Raw genomic sequence first — 16,106 nt, forward strand, 5'->3', positions numbered from 1 at the left:
CCAAAGCAAGCATCATGTTCCTGCTTCCAATCTTTGTTTTTTTTTAAACTTCACCCCAAAAATGGGGTCAAATTGGCAGTGGGGGGGAAACGATGCAACTTGAATTGCAAGCTGGCAACCATGTCACACCCCCTCCTTGCATACCTACGCTGGTTTCCTGTTCATTCCCAGATGCTGCATAACAGGGATGTGCAGTGAAGTGGTGGCAGGCGAGACAGAACCTCCCCAGCGGTGTCCTCCAAAAATCACTGCAACCTAACCAGGTGCTCTTGCCTGCATTCCACCTGCTTACTCAGGTGCAAGCGGCAGAACACATGAACCAAGGGTTAGGCTGCAGCGATTTTCAGAGGACACTGATGGGGTGGTTCTACCTCACCTGCCACCCCCACATTGTATGTCCATGCTGTTGAGTAGCCCAATCCCCTGAGAAGGAATAGGAGCTATGGAAGTGAGGAGGCAGAACAGAAGCATAATGCACTGCCCAGGTGCCAGGGCAGTGACATCATGATGTCACTTGACACGTTGCCACATGGTGCCACTTCTAAGTTATCTCATAAGAACATAAGAACATAAGAACAGCCCCACTAGATCAGGCCATAGGCCCATCTAGTCCAGCTTCCTGTATCTCACAGCGGCCCACCAAATGCCCCAGGGAGCACACCAGATAACAAGAGACCTGCAAGGCTTCCTGGGAATTGTAGTTAAGAACATTAGAACAGCCCCACTGGATCAGGCCATAGGCCCATCTAGTCCAGCTTCCTGTATCTCACAGTGGCCCACCAAATGCCCCAGGGAGCACACCAGATAACAAGAGACCTGCAAGGCTTCCTGGGAATTGTGGTTAAGAACATAAGAACAGCCCCACTGGATCAGGCCATAGGCCCATCTAGACCAGCTTCCTGTATCTCACAGCGGCCCACCAAATGCCCCAGGGAGCACACCAGATAACAAGAGACCTCATCCTGGTCCCCTCCCTTGCATCTGGCATTCTGACATAGCCCATTTCCAAAATCAGGAGGCTGCACATGTACATCATGGCTTGTAACCCATAATGAATTTTTCCTCCAGAAACTTGTCCAATCCCCTTTTAAAGGCGTCCAGGCCAGATGCCATCACCACATCCTGTGGCAAGGAGTTCCACAGACCAACCACACGTTGAGTAAAGAAATATTTTCTCTTGTCTGTTCTAACTCTCCCAACACTCAATTTTAGTGGCTCTCCCCTGGTTCTGGTGTTATGTGAGAGTGTAAAGAGCATCTCCCTATCCACTCTGTCCATCCCCTGCATAATTTTGTATGTCTCAATCATGCCCCCCCTCAGGCACCTCTTTTCTAGGCTGAAGAGGCCCAAACGCCGTAGCCTTTCCTCATAAGGAAGAAGTAGGGGGCACTCCTCATCTCTGGAGGAGGGGACACTGACTGCAGTGGGCTTCCTCTTCCCCCCTCGGTCCTTCTCCTCAAGGGAAGCCCCCACAGGAGAAGTAACAGGGGTGCAAAGCCACCAGCACCTTTTCCATAACCAGGGTGGATACTGAGGGGCAGTCATGCACCCCCCTCTTGGCAGAATGCCTGGAACAGGTGCCCGTCAGGCTTTGACCTAACTACGCCTTTGAGGCAAGGGACGTAGGCGCCTTTCTGACAATCCACCACTCAAGGCCTCATGGACAGAGCAGTCTTGCCCCTGTACATTGCACAGAAAGGCAAAATCTACCTAGTGTTGCACCTCCCATTCGAATGATGCTATGATGGGAAAAGCGGCCCTGTGTAAAATTCTCCCATCTCTGTCATTCTTAAAGGCAATAGCCACCTCTCCAAATCTGGTTGAAGTGGCCCAGCACTCTCTTTGGGTCCACCCATTTGCATTTTTTTTACAACCGAAAAACACCCTTCCACCCAACGAAGGACATTGTTTTCCCTCCTGTGCCGAACATCTTTCAGCAACTTGCAATTACACGTTGGCATAACTTCCTCGTTGAACGCATAGATTAGGGCGTCTGTCACGCTTTGTACACATTTCCGGCCCAGTTCCAGGACTTTCAAGGCATTCCTCGCGCTCACAAATTGCTTTCCAAAGGCAACCTTGCTCCACCATCCCATGGTAACCAATGTTGCCTTTTGGAGGTTTTTTTGTTTTGTTTTGAGAGTGAACAAAAAGAACCGCAGGCTAAAAGCGATGGCGAGAGTCCCCTGGAAAATGTCCATCAATAACAGACCTGTCTGCTGAATCACTAACACAGGAATTTATCCATCATGTCAGGAATGACGGATACAAGAGTAACATGGGCTTCCCAAAGTGATTTCTGTGGTGGCTGGTGCCCTAACTCTTGAAAAGAACAATCAGCATCAGTGGCCAAACCATGGCTTCTTGTTACATAGGCCTTAAACCACTGTCTTTTAGAACCATGGTTCTCAAACATTTTAGCACTGGGCAGCAGCAGACCTAGCACTGGGCAAATGGGGCAAATGCCCCAGGTGCTGGATCTGCGCAATGCTAGGACTGCGCGGGTTTTCCAGAAGTGTCGTTTAAGACCACAGGGAAGCCTTACAAGGCTTCCCCAGTCGGTCTAAAGCAGCCATTTTCAAACACTGTGCTATGGCACACTGGTGTGCCGTGAGTGGTCCAGAGGTATGCCACAGGAATTTGGGGGAAGGTCATTTATTAATAGGGCCAACGGGAGATATGAGCCCCCACTGGCAGCATGGTGTGCCTTGTCAATTATCAAAAACCTGGTGGTTTGCCTTGACCATTTTAGTGCCTTGTCAGTGTGCCGTGAGATGGAAAAGGTTGAAAATCACTGGTCTAAAGGTTGCATGAGGCTGCATAATTGTATTGGCAACCTTCAGTCTCGAAAGACTATGGTATCGCGCTCTGAAAGGTGGTTCTGGCACAGCATCTAGTGTGGCTGAAAAGGCCAATCCGGGAGTGACAATCCCTTCCACACCGGGAGCAAGTGCAGTCTGTCCCTGGTCTGTCTCCCTGGCTATGGGCCTTCCTTCTTTGCCTCTTAGCCTCAGACTGTTGGCAAAGTGTCTCTTCAAACTGGGAAAGGCCATGCTGCACAGCCTGCCTCCAAGCGGGCCGCTCAGAGGCCAGGGTTTCCCACTTGTTGAGGTCCATCCCTAAGGCCTTCAGATCCCTCTTGCAGATGTCCTTGTATCGCAGCTGTGGTCTACCTGTAGGGCGCTTTCCTTGCACGAGTTCTCCATAGAGGAGATCCTTTGGGATCCGGCCATCATCCATTCTCACGACATGACCAAGCCAACGCAGGCGTCTCTGTTTCAGCAGTGAATACATGCTAGGGATTCCAGCACGTTCCAGGACTGTGTTGTTTGGAACTTTGTCCTGCCAGGTGATGCCGAGGATGCGTCGGAGGCAGCGCATGTGGAAAGCGTTCAGTTTCCTCTCCTGTTGTGAGCGAAGAGTCCATGACTTGCTGCAGTACAGAAGTGTACTCAGGACGCAAGCTCTGTAGACCTGGATCTTGGTATGTTCCGTCAGCTTCTTGTTGGACCAGACTCTCTTTGTGAGTCTGGAAAACGTGGTAGCTACTTCCAGTATTATCGCACTGATCTGAGGGTTGCTCCTTTCTTCCCCTTTAAAAAAATGGGGGATAAGAAGGGGTAGCCCTCAGAGTGGCACGGATTCACGAAAAGTGAAAAAACCGGCAGACCACCAACTTCTTTTGCTTTAAAAAAAAAAAGCAAAAGAAATGGGTTGGAGGTATGGATGGTAGGGCTTCCCCCACAGACATGCTATCCTGGAGTACTTTTCCCCCTTGACAACCCACCGCCCCTGGCACACCAGTCGCAGAACACACAGACAGCCCTAGGGAGCAGCTGTTCTGCAGTTATTCCCAAGTTGTAGTCTTAATAAGGTGAAGTTGAAGAGCAACTGGAGAGCAATTGATCAAAGGACCAGGAAGCCTCTTGCAGGAAGTTGGAGAAAAAATCCTTTCCTTTCCACAGAATATTGCAGTGAGATCTGTAACAGATAAACCCTTGTGTGCCAAAATTAAAAACAAGTTTTCTGAATGGAGCATGGGATGTTTCTCTAAAACAGGGGTGCTCACACTTTTTTGGCTCAAGAGCTACTTTGAAACCCAGCAAGGCCCAGAGATCTACCAGGGGGGAAGGAAGCGTCTGACAGACACCCCCTTTAATGTATGGAGCCCCTGCTGGAGTCTAGTCAGTTTCGTCAGTTTTGTTGCTGCATGCCTGAAGAGCAGCTAAAGTGTCAGTTTCAGTGTCAGTTTAGTGTCAGCTAAATATGTCAGTTTCGTCTAGTCACTAGACGAAACTGACATATTAACAGTTTGGAGAGACAGGGCTCCGCGATCTACTCATTTTGCCTCACGATCTACTGGTAGATCGCGATCCACCTATTGAGCACCCCTGCTCTAAAAGCACAAGTGTGCTCTTAACAGTGGACACCGTGAGGCATGAATGGAAATCCCCAGTGTGTTGGGGTTTGCAGGCAGGAATCTGGTATAGGAGTGAAGCAGGGGCTTGAAGGAGATGGCTTAGATTTCGGTGTCACTGCGCGACAAACTAACAAATGCATGCAAGAGTGTGACTAAATGCCACATTTAGTCCCCAGCCCAGGGTAAGGACACTCAGTGGCAGGCGAGAAGGATGCCCAGGGAGGCACCCAGCCCTGGGTACCAGGCAACAGGGGGGTGTCCAAGAGGCCACCCCAAGGTGGCGGCAGAAGGTGACCCTGGTGGTAGCCATGATTTGGTTAGCGCTGGATGCAGCCGCCTGCAAGAGAAACATGTTTATTTTATTGGTATGATTATACATATGAAGTTACAAAGATAGATAGATAGATAGATAGATAGATAGATAGATAGATAGATAGATAGATAGATAGATAGATAGATAGGCTCCACCCTAGTTACCCCTCTGCCTCCAGTATGGCCCTGCGCTTCCCATAGTACCCCAACAATGCAAGGGCAGCCCTTCCGCAGTAGCTGTTCGCTCTTGAGGTGTGCGGCCTGACTCACACCTTGAGTGGCGTACAGCTGTCGGCCAGCACCCATGAACACTGCTGATGTGGCAGAGAGAGTGGGAGGAAGCCATTTTCAAGCCGAACGCGCAATTGAGCCAACGTGGGTTTTACATTCAAATTACAGACTTCGGGAAATGCAAACAGCGCTTTTAGTGTATGGAAATGGGCTCCGTCCCTCACCGGCTCACCCCATCTGCATACAAATTTTTTTTTTTTTCCGATTGAGACACTCCACTATGAAATCACTCTGAGAAATCATTTCAAAGAACTTGGGAGAAGGTTGCGGGGGGCGGAGGAGCCGGAGAGAGTCTCATCTTCTGTTGATGTTTCTTGTCTACCTCCCTTGTCTACCTCCCCTCATCTAAAAGAGAGTTACTTTTTAAGTGGCACTTTTTTTCCTGCTTACTTTCGCGTTGCCAAGAATGTACATGAGCATGGAATAAAATGAATCCTGTTAGTGGAGGGAGAGTGTCATCTCCCCCACCCCACACACACACCGCCACCAGTGGTGAATGTTGCACTCAGGGAGACAGAAGCAAAGAATATAATTTTTTAAAAAATGAATAATGAGAAACAATAACTCCCCATAATACGAACCTGTTGAACAGCATAACTCGTCACCGTCTTTGATCTCGTGATGATATTTTATTTGTGCTGACATGACTCTGAGCCGGCAGTTTTGTTGCCAATATACTGGTACAGCCTTGTGGTTATGGCTGATTGTGTTTCACTCGCTCTCCTCCGGTTCACCAAGGTAGGACCGTTTTATTTAGGAAGAAAAATGGCCCTAGCGTCTGCCTGAAAGCCATCAATACAATGGCGTAGGAATTTAATTATTCCTACCCATGCGGATGGCTTATAGAAAAATAAACTCTCCGGCAGAGATTGTGATTGGAAAGGGAGCAGGTACTTAAAGGGAATTCCACGACGTGGCGAGAGCTACACTCACACATAACACCAGAACCAGGGGACATCCACTAAAATTGAGTGTTGGGAGAGTTAGAACAGACAAGAGAAAATATTTCTTTACTCAGCGTGTGGTTGATCTGTGGAACTCCTTGCCACAGGATGTGGTGATGGCATCTGGCCTCGACCCCTTTAAAAGGGGATTGGACAAGTTTCTGGAGGAAAAATCCATTACGGGGTACAAGCCATGATGTGTATGCGCAACCTCCTGATTTTAGAAATGGGCTATGTCAGAAGGCCAGGTGCAAGGGAGGGCACCAGGATGAGGTCTCTTGTGCTCCCTGGGGCATTTGGTGGGCCGCTGTGAGATACAGGAAGCTGGACTAGATGGGCCTATGGCCTGATCCAGTGGGGCTGTTCTTATGTTCTTAACTACAATTCCCAGGAAGCCTTGCAGGTCTCTTGTTATCTGGTGTGCTCCCTGGGGCATTGGGTGGGCTGCTATGAGATACAGGAAGCTGGACTAGATGGGCCTATGGCCTGATCCAGTGGGGCTGTTCTTATGTTCTTATGCCTTGGGGAACGATGGAGGAGGGCGTGGACGTGGGGGCGTGGACGTGGCCTCCGTGGGGTGCAATCAGTCTCAAGGCCTTGCAGGAAGGGTGAGGAACTGACACTCCCAAGTGCCAGGGGTGCCTGAATGCTGCACAGGTGGACTTCCTGGTGGGCCTGGGTGGGCTTGACCCACCTGGTGATTTGAAAAGGTGAGCCTAATTACCTAGTGTTGATTTTGGGAGTTGTTATCGCTCACCTTTTGCCTGTGTTAGGCTAACCACAGAAATGTTCAGCAAATTAAATTAAACCCCTGCCAACTGGGCAAAGAGGCACCTCTGAAAGTGGTGTCCTCTTCTATCTAGCAGGGGGAGAGCATCCATCCCACTTTCCCCCAACTTTTCCAGTGGCTGCTGGTGGTGTCTCTGCTGTGTCCTTTTTAGATTGCGAGCCCTCTGGGGGCAGGAAACCATTTTTTTTTTTTGGATGTAGTTTACTATGTAAACTGCTTCGTGAACTAATCTTGTTGAATAGCGGTGTATAAATATTATTATTAATGATAATAATGAGTCTCAGCATAATGCATTTTATTTTAATCAGAATATTAGTGTAGCACACACACACACACACACACAAATAATAAATTAAATATTTAAAATATTAAATAAGACTACAGTGGATTCCCGAATGCAGGATCAGCACCAGGGTGCACCACATCCTGGGATGCGCTAACATAGGGGGCTCTTGCACGTGTATGCACATGTAGGTTCCTAGGTAGGGTAAGGAGGAGGAAGAGTCTATGGAAGAGCTTCTTCTGTGCTCTCCTTCCCAGGAACTAAGTGGAATCTTCCCAAGCAGCAGATGTACTACCACTTGGAAGTAGCTTGGCATGGCCATTTTCCCCTTGGCGGGGGAGTGAGGAAACAGAGTCCATGCTGACTTTTCTTTCCTTCCTGACACCCACTGGATGTGGACCCAGTGGTGTCACCAGGGGGGTGCGGAAGCTGTGAACCGCACCAGGTGACACCTGGTAACACCTGGTAACGGGGGGGGGGGTAACACCAAAAGCTAAGGAGTGCTTTACCTGGCTCATTGAACTTTTCCTCCATGAGCCCAGGTCTACCCATCTCCAGAGCCCAGATCATCCAGGTTATCCATGGCAGAGACAGGTTTACCAGTTCAGTAGACCTGGCCTCATGGTTGCCCAGCATTGGTCTTTCACTCTCCATAAGGCCAGGTCCACCGGACAGGAAGGTGGAAGATGGTTGGCCAGGTGGATCAGCCATACCCAGAGCTGGGGGGAGGGGGGGCTGATATGGTTTATGGAGTGACACGATGAGTTGCCACACTGGGTGACACCAATGCTAGTTGACCCCACTCCTACGATCCTTTTCAGGAAGCATTGGGATGCTGTCATGAGTGGAGCAGCAGCTCACCAAAAGGATAGGTCATCTCAAGAACATCCCAGCATGGTCGTAGGCCCAAGCACATGCCTCACAAGGCAGAAGGCTTCAGACTTTTTTGTCAGATGATTATTTTGATCTTGGCCTGGGTCTTTAAAGCTCAGTGATTGTGTGTGACAAATTATAAACAGGAGTCTTATTTGTTTGGTGCTAAATTTTGCACAGCACCTTTCATATACAGCATGTGCCTCAAGCACACGCACACATTACACCCACTACCCCTGAGTGGTTCACAGGGCCTAACTTCTTCTTGAGTTAGACATCTGCTTCTGAAATACACAAATGTCCCTAAACCCAGTGTCCAGCCTCTTTCACTGGCTAGCCCTAGACAATGTACCACAGTAGCCCACGAGGAACAGCACACTGCAGGTGGATAAGAAATTTCACCTGGTGCTAGCAGTTCAGTGTGAAAAGGACACTGTCAAGAGGAGAATGTTCACCCTTGGTTATCTTGTTGTCCATCATCTCAGCCTCATTCCAACCTCAGAAGAGGCCTGCTATTTTGCAAACTCAGGACGCTTAAGTAGAAACTTGCCTCCCCAGCAATCAGTGATGAAAACAGCCGGCCAAATTCCATGTGGTTTCCTCCAATGTACTCAGCCCTTCTTTGGGCTGCAGCCAGGGTGTCTGAGGGCCAAGCCCTACAGTCTATTAAACACTGCTGGCCCTGATGCACTTCACTGTTGTTCACTAAAAGCACTGGCATTGCTGGGAGGGGCAGGGGGTGCGAGTCGCACCAGGTGACGCGCCAGGGGGGTGACATGCCCTGGGGAGCGATGCACTAACATCGCAGGGTTAGGAGCTACCGCGTCGTACCATACACCGTTGGATGTGGAGTGGCCAGCGGAGTGCAGTGCAAAAAACAGACTTGAAATTGCTCCTTTCCTTCAAAGGTTTTGGCCAAAAAACCAGAAGGAAAAAATGCATGGAGCCCTATGGAAAGTGAAAGTGAGCCGTATCGTGTGTTTACTCGCCAGTAGGCAGACTTGCCTTAGTCCGTCGGAAAGGGCAGGCTGAGAGGAATCCAACGACAACAGAATGGTCCAATGATCCAATGAATGTAGCCCCCAAAAAACACCCGAGAAGCTCCCTCCCAGCTGCAAGTCGGAGCCTGAACCCAAAACGAAGCCACGTGGCCGCATTTACTCATGAGTAGGCAGACTTGCCTTAGTCGAGGCAGGCTGAGAGGCTCCAAGGATGTCAGAATGGTCCTCATCCAATGAGTGCAGCCCCCAAAAACACCAGAGAAGGAGGTTCCTCCTTCCCAGCTGCTTCCCTCCCAGTCAATGGAGCCCTATGGAAAACAAAGCAGCCTCACAGTGATGTTTATTTGCAAGTAGGCAGACGTGCCTTGGCTGGTGGTCAGGCCAGGCAAAGGGGAATGTGAGGACACCAGAAGGGTCCTGATCCGATGGAGCTGGAGCGCAACAGAAGGCAGCCTCCCCCTGCCCTAAAAAGAACAAAAAAGAAGCTTGAACTGGTAAGGGGAAAGTGTTCTGTTTTGCCCACCTGGGGCATTGCTCCGCTCACTACATGGGGTGCCGCGCAGGCCTCCCGCACCGGGTGACGCAAATCCTAGTGACGCCACTGACTAAAAGCAGCTGTGGCAAGAGAATCCACATTAGAACCACAGCATGGGGCTGGCTGGCACACAGTTTGGTCCCTGCTGTATCCCTGTCGAGTTTAGGGGCTTTCCCATGACTGCTCTGCCTTGGAGAGAAATTACCCATTGGGGTCAATTGGGATTTTTCTTTGGAGGCAAATAATAGCCCTGGGGGTATCCAGTTGGGATCGGGACCAGGAAGGAGGGGAAAGGGTTATAGCCTCCCTCTCCCACAGCATTGTCCAAAACCAAATACATATACCCACTGTCGGCAGCTGCTAAAAGCAATCATCAGTGCCAATGATACTTTTTAGCGTAATGTGTGGTTTGGCCCTTAGATCTCGGTAACTAGTCTGCTTAAAACATTCTGGGTCTTAACGCCATCCAATGCCTTCTAGCTATATTATGCTGGATAATATAATGGCCGGCCCATCCATAAGGCCAACTGAGGCAGTTGTGTCAGGAAGCTGATTGATTGGGAGGAGTCCAGTGCCTGCCTCCATCCACCCATGTTCACCACTCCTCCTTTCAAAGAGGAGTGCCTTCTAGTCAGAGCATCTCTGTGACACTCTAGGACAGTGATTTTCAACTTTTTCCATCTCATGGCACACTGACAAGGCTGGCAAATTTTCAGGGCACACCACCTGTTTTTTGAGAATTGACACGGCACATCGTACTGCCCATGGGGGGGGGGTGTTCATGTCTTCAATGACCCTACTGATAAGTTACCCTCTCCCAAACTCCCTTGGTGCAGTTGCAGGCCTTTTGTGGCAAACAGTGTGCCACGGCATACAGGTTGAAAATCAGTGTTCCATCTAGGCCAGGGGTGCCTAAACCGCGGCCCGGGGGCCACTTGCGGCCCTCGAGGACTCCGAATCCAGCCCGCAGGGAGCCCTCAATCTCCAATGAGACTCTGGCCCTCCAGAGACTTGCTGGAGCCCCCGCTGCTCTCAGCTTGAGGGCGACTGTTCAACCTCTTGCATGAGCTGTGGGACGAGGCCTCCCTCCACTGCTTGTTGTTTCATGTCAGTGATGCAGCAGCAGCAGTGAAGGAAAGGCTGGCCTTGCTTTGCGCAAGGCCTTGTATAGAGCTATTTCAAGACCTTCATTCATTCATATAAGTTCCATCTCTAATGTATTGATTTGTGTAAATGTATGTAAATTTGAAATGTAAATTAATTTTTTTTCCCAGCCCCCGACACGTTGTCAAAGAGATGATGTGGCCCTCCTGCCAAAAAGTTTGGACACCCCTGATCTAGGCCATCACTCTATTCTTCTCTCACTCCTGTTCCTTTCTTCCTTATCAAGTCCAGAGAGCAGGAGGAGGAATAGGTACAGAGGCAACAGCTAATGTGCTGCCAGCTAGCAAGGGCTTGAATTTGGAATCACATAAGAGGGGGCAATGCCATTTGGTACACCACCTTACGTGCTTGGGGATCTTGGGCTGGCCCTGAATGAATTCCCTGGTGTGGGTGCATGTACTTTCATCTGGCTTTTTGTTTTGGACAAAGAAAGGACTAGTAAGGAAGTCCATCACAGACCACGATACCTGCCCCCAACTCTTCTGCCTTTTACATATCTTTTCTCTGACCATTAATGGTGGCCACCAGTGGGGAGACTCAGTTGAGCAGAGGAAGTCTTTTCCTTGGAGCAGGGCAACATGGGAAAACCAAAGTGGCCACCGCAATGCCAATAGAATTTCAAGACCTTCATTAATATTATCCCACCCACCCCTACTCCAGTAGGGTTGCCCACCATCCAGGACTGGCCTGGAGTCTTCAGGGACGAGCATCAATCTCCAGGGGACTACTGAAAGCAATCCTGGAGATTTTAAGAGAATCCAAGAATGTCCAATATTATAGCAGGTCAGAACAAAACAAAACAAAATTCCCAGGAATTGCTTCCACTAGAATTGGCAAGCCTGCCCCTGCCCTAAAGAAAACTGCCCCCTCCCTACTAGATAATAGCAAAAAAAAGGCACTCAATTTTTGCAAGCACTGAAAATAGTTGAGAAATTGTGGGGTGAGGTGGGGGGCTCAGTCCTAGTCATTGTTGTTCTTCCAGCTTGAATTACCCTTAAGCCAGCAATTTCCAACCTTTTTCATCTCAGGGCATGCTGACAAGGCACTAAAGTTATCAAGGCACACCACACTGCTGGTGGGTGAGGGGGGGCTCACATTCAGTGGTGAGGCTAGGGCATCTGGTACCCGGTCACATCTGGGAGGTCTCTTGACCCCCCCTTCAGGCATGGTGACCAGGGGCCAAGTACCCCCTTGTTCCCCCCCTTAGCTATTCTAGTGCTTAAATCCCCCAAAGGCCCTACTAAGAAACGACCCCCTCCCAAACTCCCGTGGCAAACCTGCAGACCATCTGGGGCACACCATGTGCCGTGGCCCACTGGTTGAAAATCACTGCCTTAAGCAATAGTTTGGTTTGGCTTTCCCTCCCAGCCCTTTGTCGTTCTGCTCCCTTTCTTCACTTGAATGGCCCTCTTGGAGAGAGAGAGAGAGAGAGAGAGAGAGAGAGAGAGAGAAAAGGCAGCCTTCTGCTTTTCCACCTCTGCTTGCGTTCAGCTCGAATCAGGCTCGTGGTCACTTCCTGAGAAAGGTCTCACAAGGAGGTAGAACGAACAGATCTGACAAGCGGAGTGATTGATTGTGGTGGGGAAAGTGGTGCTTGAAGCATTCCATGTGACAAGCCTACTCCGCTCGGGGAGAGGTTGCCAAGTCCTTCTTCCCAGAACTCGGAACACGTGGACCCAGGCTGTAATGGGCGCCTGTATACACTTAATAATAGTGACATTGTTGCAACCGAAGGCATCTGCCAGGATCGAACATGATTAATTATACAGCGACCTTACTGTGCCTCCTTTTTTTTTTTTATCTTCTCGAGGTAACCGTAACCAAAACTTTGCATGGGCAAGAAAGAAAGGACGGGCGGATGAACAAACAAACTGGTTCCCAGGAATGGAAGCCTCCAAGGTCTGCAAAGCATCTACTCCCAGTCAGGAAATGTCTCCTGGAACAGGTTTGCTCTCCCATGCTGCCCCGCCACGCAGCCAACGACTGCCGTGTGGTGTTCTCTTGGCAAAACCGACACCGTCACTTAGACGCATGGGAACGGAAATGGGAGCCTGTCAAACAAGCTGAGTTCTAAATCTGTTAGTCGGATGCCATGCCAATCTGAGAGGCAGGTTTGCTGGGGTTTCAATGGGCAATTTGTTCCAGCTAAGCCTCTCTTCTTCTTTTTTGCCTTTCTTAATATCAAATCCATAACATCACCTCCCTCCCCCAATGTTCCATGTATTTGCCCTTTTTGCTTTCCGGCCTACGGGCTGACAGATTGGTTCAGTCTGTGCCACGTGGTATAACGCTACCTTTACTGGTGGGGATTCTTCTGACTGAGGTTGTCCTTCTCACACTGCGAGCCTCTGGGAGCAATCGCACACTGAAGCCTTTTGTTTTTTTCAAACCTGGAGCACTTTGCGGTAGTGGCATCACTAATGATCGTATAGCCCGGTGCCAAGCTCAAAATGATGTTGAATGCCAGTTGTAGGGGGGCAGTAGCAGGAGACTGGGATGCCTTCATCTTTGGTTTCTGGGTTTCCTGGGCCAGGGTGGGAAACAGGAGCCTGGAGTTGGTGGGCCTTTAGCTTGATCCAGCATGGCTCATCTTAGGATCTTATGTCATGCTGAAATCTTGGACCACCCCTTCCTGATCCAACCCAGATTTCAAAGATTTTAGAGGAGACACCACAACACAACCATGGGTGAATGTGGTGTCCTTCGGTTCATTTGGTGCACTAACGCGCATGCCCTTTTTAAGCGCACATTTGGATTACTTTCCGTTCTACCATAGAGATATCTATAATAATAGTTGTTTCTATCACTTCTGCAGACCTTGGCTGTGAACCTGGGGCTCTAGCAAAAATATTCTCAGTTGGGCCCTGCAGCTCCCTGCAGTCTCCAACTGAGTCCTGGTGGTGGATCCAACCATGCAAACACACATCTGAGCATTCCCCTCCCACACACACCAGACAACATGCAGTCACTTCCTCACACCAGCCAGCCCTGAAAACAACTGTGCAAATCCAGCCTTTGATGTCCAAGCAGTAAATATTTGAGATGTCTCACCAGTAAATATGCATGGCAATGTTCTTTGCCTCTTCTGCAGTGACACTTTCTGATGCCACTCATGCTTGCTTTCGGTGTGCCTGCAATGCTCATCAATCTGCCTGACCATTACTTGATTCTGTCTCCACACTAAATTCTTCTCTGACAGGCCATGATTACTTTTTGCCTGCCGCCCCTAAAGAATCTCATACTCGCCTATCAGAACATTGGTGTATGTAATACAAGAGCGTTTTCATTTCTTAAGGCTACAGATCTTCTGGACACCTCAGAGCCTTTGGAAGGCCAGCCTCCCACAAACGGGGCAGCTAGACCTGCTGCTTGCCCAGGGCAGTGTGCCAAACTCTATCCACTTCTCCGCTCCTCCTGAACGTTAGATTCAGAAACAAGAAAAAGGAGAATGGAACAGAAGAGGAAGTGGGAAGGAGGGGGAAATGGTGGGACAGAGCATTAGACACCCATCAATGAATTTTGCTGGAACTCAGGATGGGTTGAACCAATGACACCCTTGTCTGTGTCCATCCTTTAAGATTTTCCTTAAGAGGAGAAAGGTGGGGTGGAGCCAGCTCAGTAAATTCCCATTCTACTTGCTCCAAGAGAATTGCTCCACCAGAACCAGCACGTAACAGCTATGGGTACAGAGGAGTTCTCAGGGATCATCATTTAGGGCAGGGATGCCAAACCCATTTCATACAGAGGGCCAAAGTTAGCATTCATGGCACCTGCTAAGGGCATTAAGTGACATCATTAATCAAGCAGAGTGACATTATTAAGTAGATGATGGCCAGACATAAGTCTTTTGCTCTCACATAGAAATTCATTAGCTTCAAATGACAGGAGAGAAAATATGCAAATCTTGTACATATTTTCAAGATATGAGAGAGCCCAGTTATGCTGGGAGAGGACAATTATTAGGAGGGTCAGATAAATGCCTTCTGGAAGCCACATTTGGCAGGCGGGCCTTATGTTTGATAACCCTGACTTAGGACCTAGTGCCTTGGCCTTTGGTGCCATGGCCTTTTCTTATATTTCTCAGAGAGAAACAGAGATGTGATATTGGCCGGCCTATCTAGGAGGCCAACTCAGGTGCTTGCCTCAGGCCTGGCTCTAGTCTTGACCTTGCTCTAATCTCGTCCTGGTCTTGAAGGGAAGTTTGAAAGAAAGAAAGAAAGAAAGAAAGAAAGAAAGAAAGAAAGAAAGAAAGAAAGAAAGAAAGAAAGAAAGAAAGAAAGAAAGAAAGAAAGAAAGAAAGAAAGAAAGAAAGAAAGAAAGAAAGAAAGAAAGAAAGAAAGAAAGAAAGAAAGAAAGAAAGAAAGAAAGAAAGACCTACGTAGTTAAACAGAGGAGCGGTTTGTGGTATGAGGTCAAAGGCACCTAGCCGACAGTAATTTATTTATGTTGTCCCAAGGCTAGTCCAATTATTTGCCTGTATTCTTGAGTCAAGGAGATGGAATTTCACAGATAAGAATTCCACGGCATTTGTGCTATCGCAAGAAAACAGTATCAACCCTTATCACTAAATATCATCTGTGTTGAAATACTACAAGGGAGGTTATTTACAACCAGAACCTATGCATGTTCACTCTGAAGTAAGTCCAACTATGCTCAGTGAGAGTTGCTCAGTGAGAGTTGCTCCCGGGAAGGAAAGGTTGTACAAGATCATAGCTTTAATTGTTGATGAACAGCAAAATCCTATCCCTGTTTCCCCACTCTTCAATGAGATTTAGTCTCAGGTGAGTATGTATAGAATCACAACCTTAAAAACATTAGTGGGGGGGACCCATGTTAGTTGTTGACGCTCCCCATATGGCATTGTTTCCCCCCATCACCAGTCGATAGAATAATTGGGGAAGGAGCTTATTTGCATCACCCATTTCTCAGACATTGACCAAAGAGGGGCATATCCAAAACCAGCTGTCTGATTCACAGATATGGCACCTGGACAGAGAAGCCGGCCCAACTAAGAGAGGCAGCAAATTGGCAGAAGGTACCTGCAAACCATGTCCTTCCACCCACCTCAGTTGCTCCTCTTTGGCTCCATTCCTCTCCTTCTCTAACAAATCCAGGAAGCAGGTGGAGGAAGGAGAACAGCAGGGTGGTGGCTGGCTGGCACACTGCTGGGTAAGGCGGGCAGCATTTGGCACACTGCCTGAGACACCAAGAGCTATTGGGCCAGTGTGGTGTCAAGGAAGACACTGGTTCAATCCTGTGGCACATGAAACATTCAAGACAAGAGAGCCCAAAATGCTGTGTGTGTGTGTTTTAAACTAGTTTCCAGAGATTTAGGATTAAAAGCAAAGATACTTAGGACAAAAAATAAAATAAAATAATTGAAATTATTATTATTATTATTGGAAAGGACTCGATAGGTGGATATAAACAAAATCCAGCCAAAACCATGACTGTGCAAAAATATAATAATAACTAATAAACTTTCATTTGACA

This window comes from Tiliqua scincoides, chromosome 11 (genome assembly GCF_035046505.1).
Source record: "Tiliqua scincoides isolate rTilSci1 chromosome 11, rTilSci1.hap2, whole genome shotgun sequence".
In the NCBI taxonomy this organism is placed as follows: Eukaryota; Metazoa; Chordata; class Lepidosauria; order Squamata; family Scincidae; genus Tiliqua; species Tiliqua scincoides.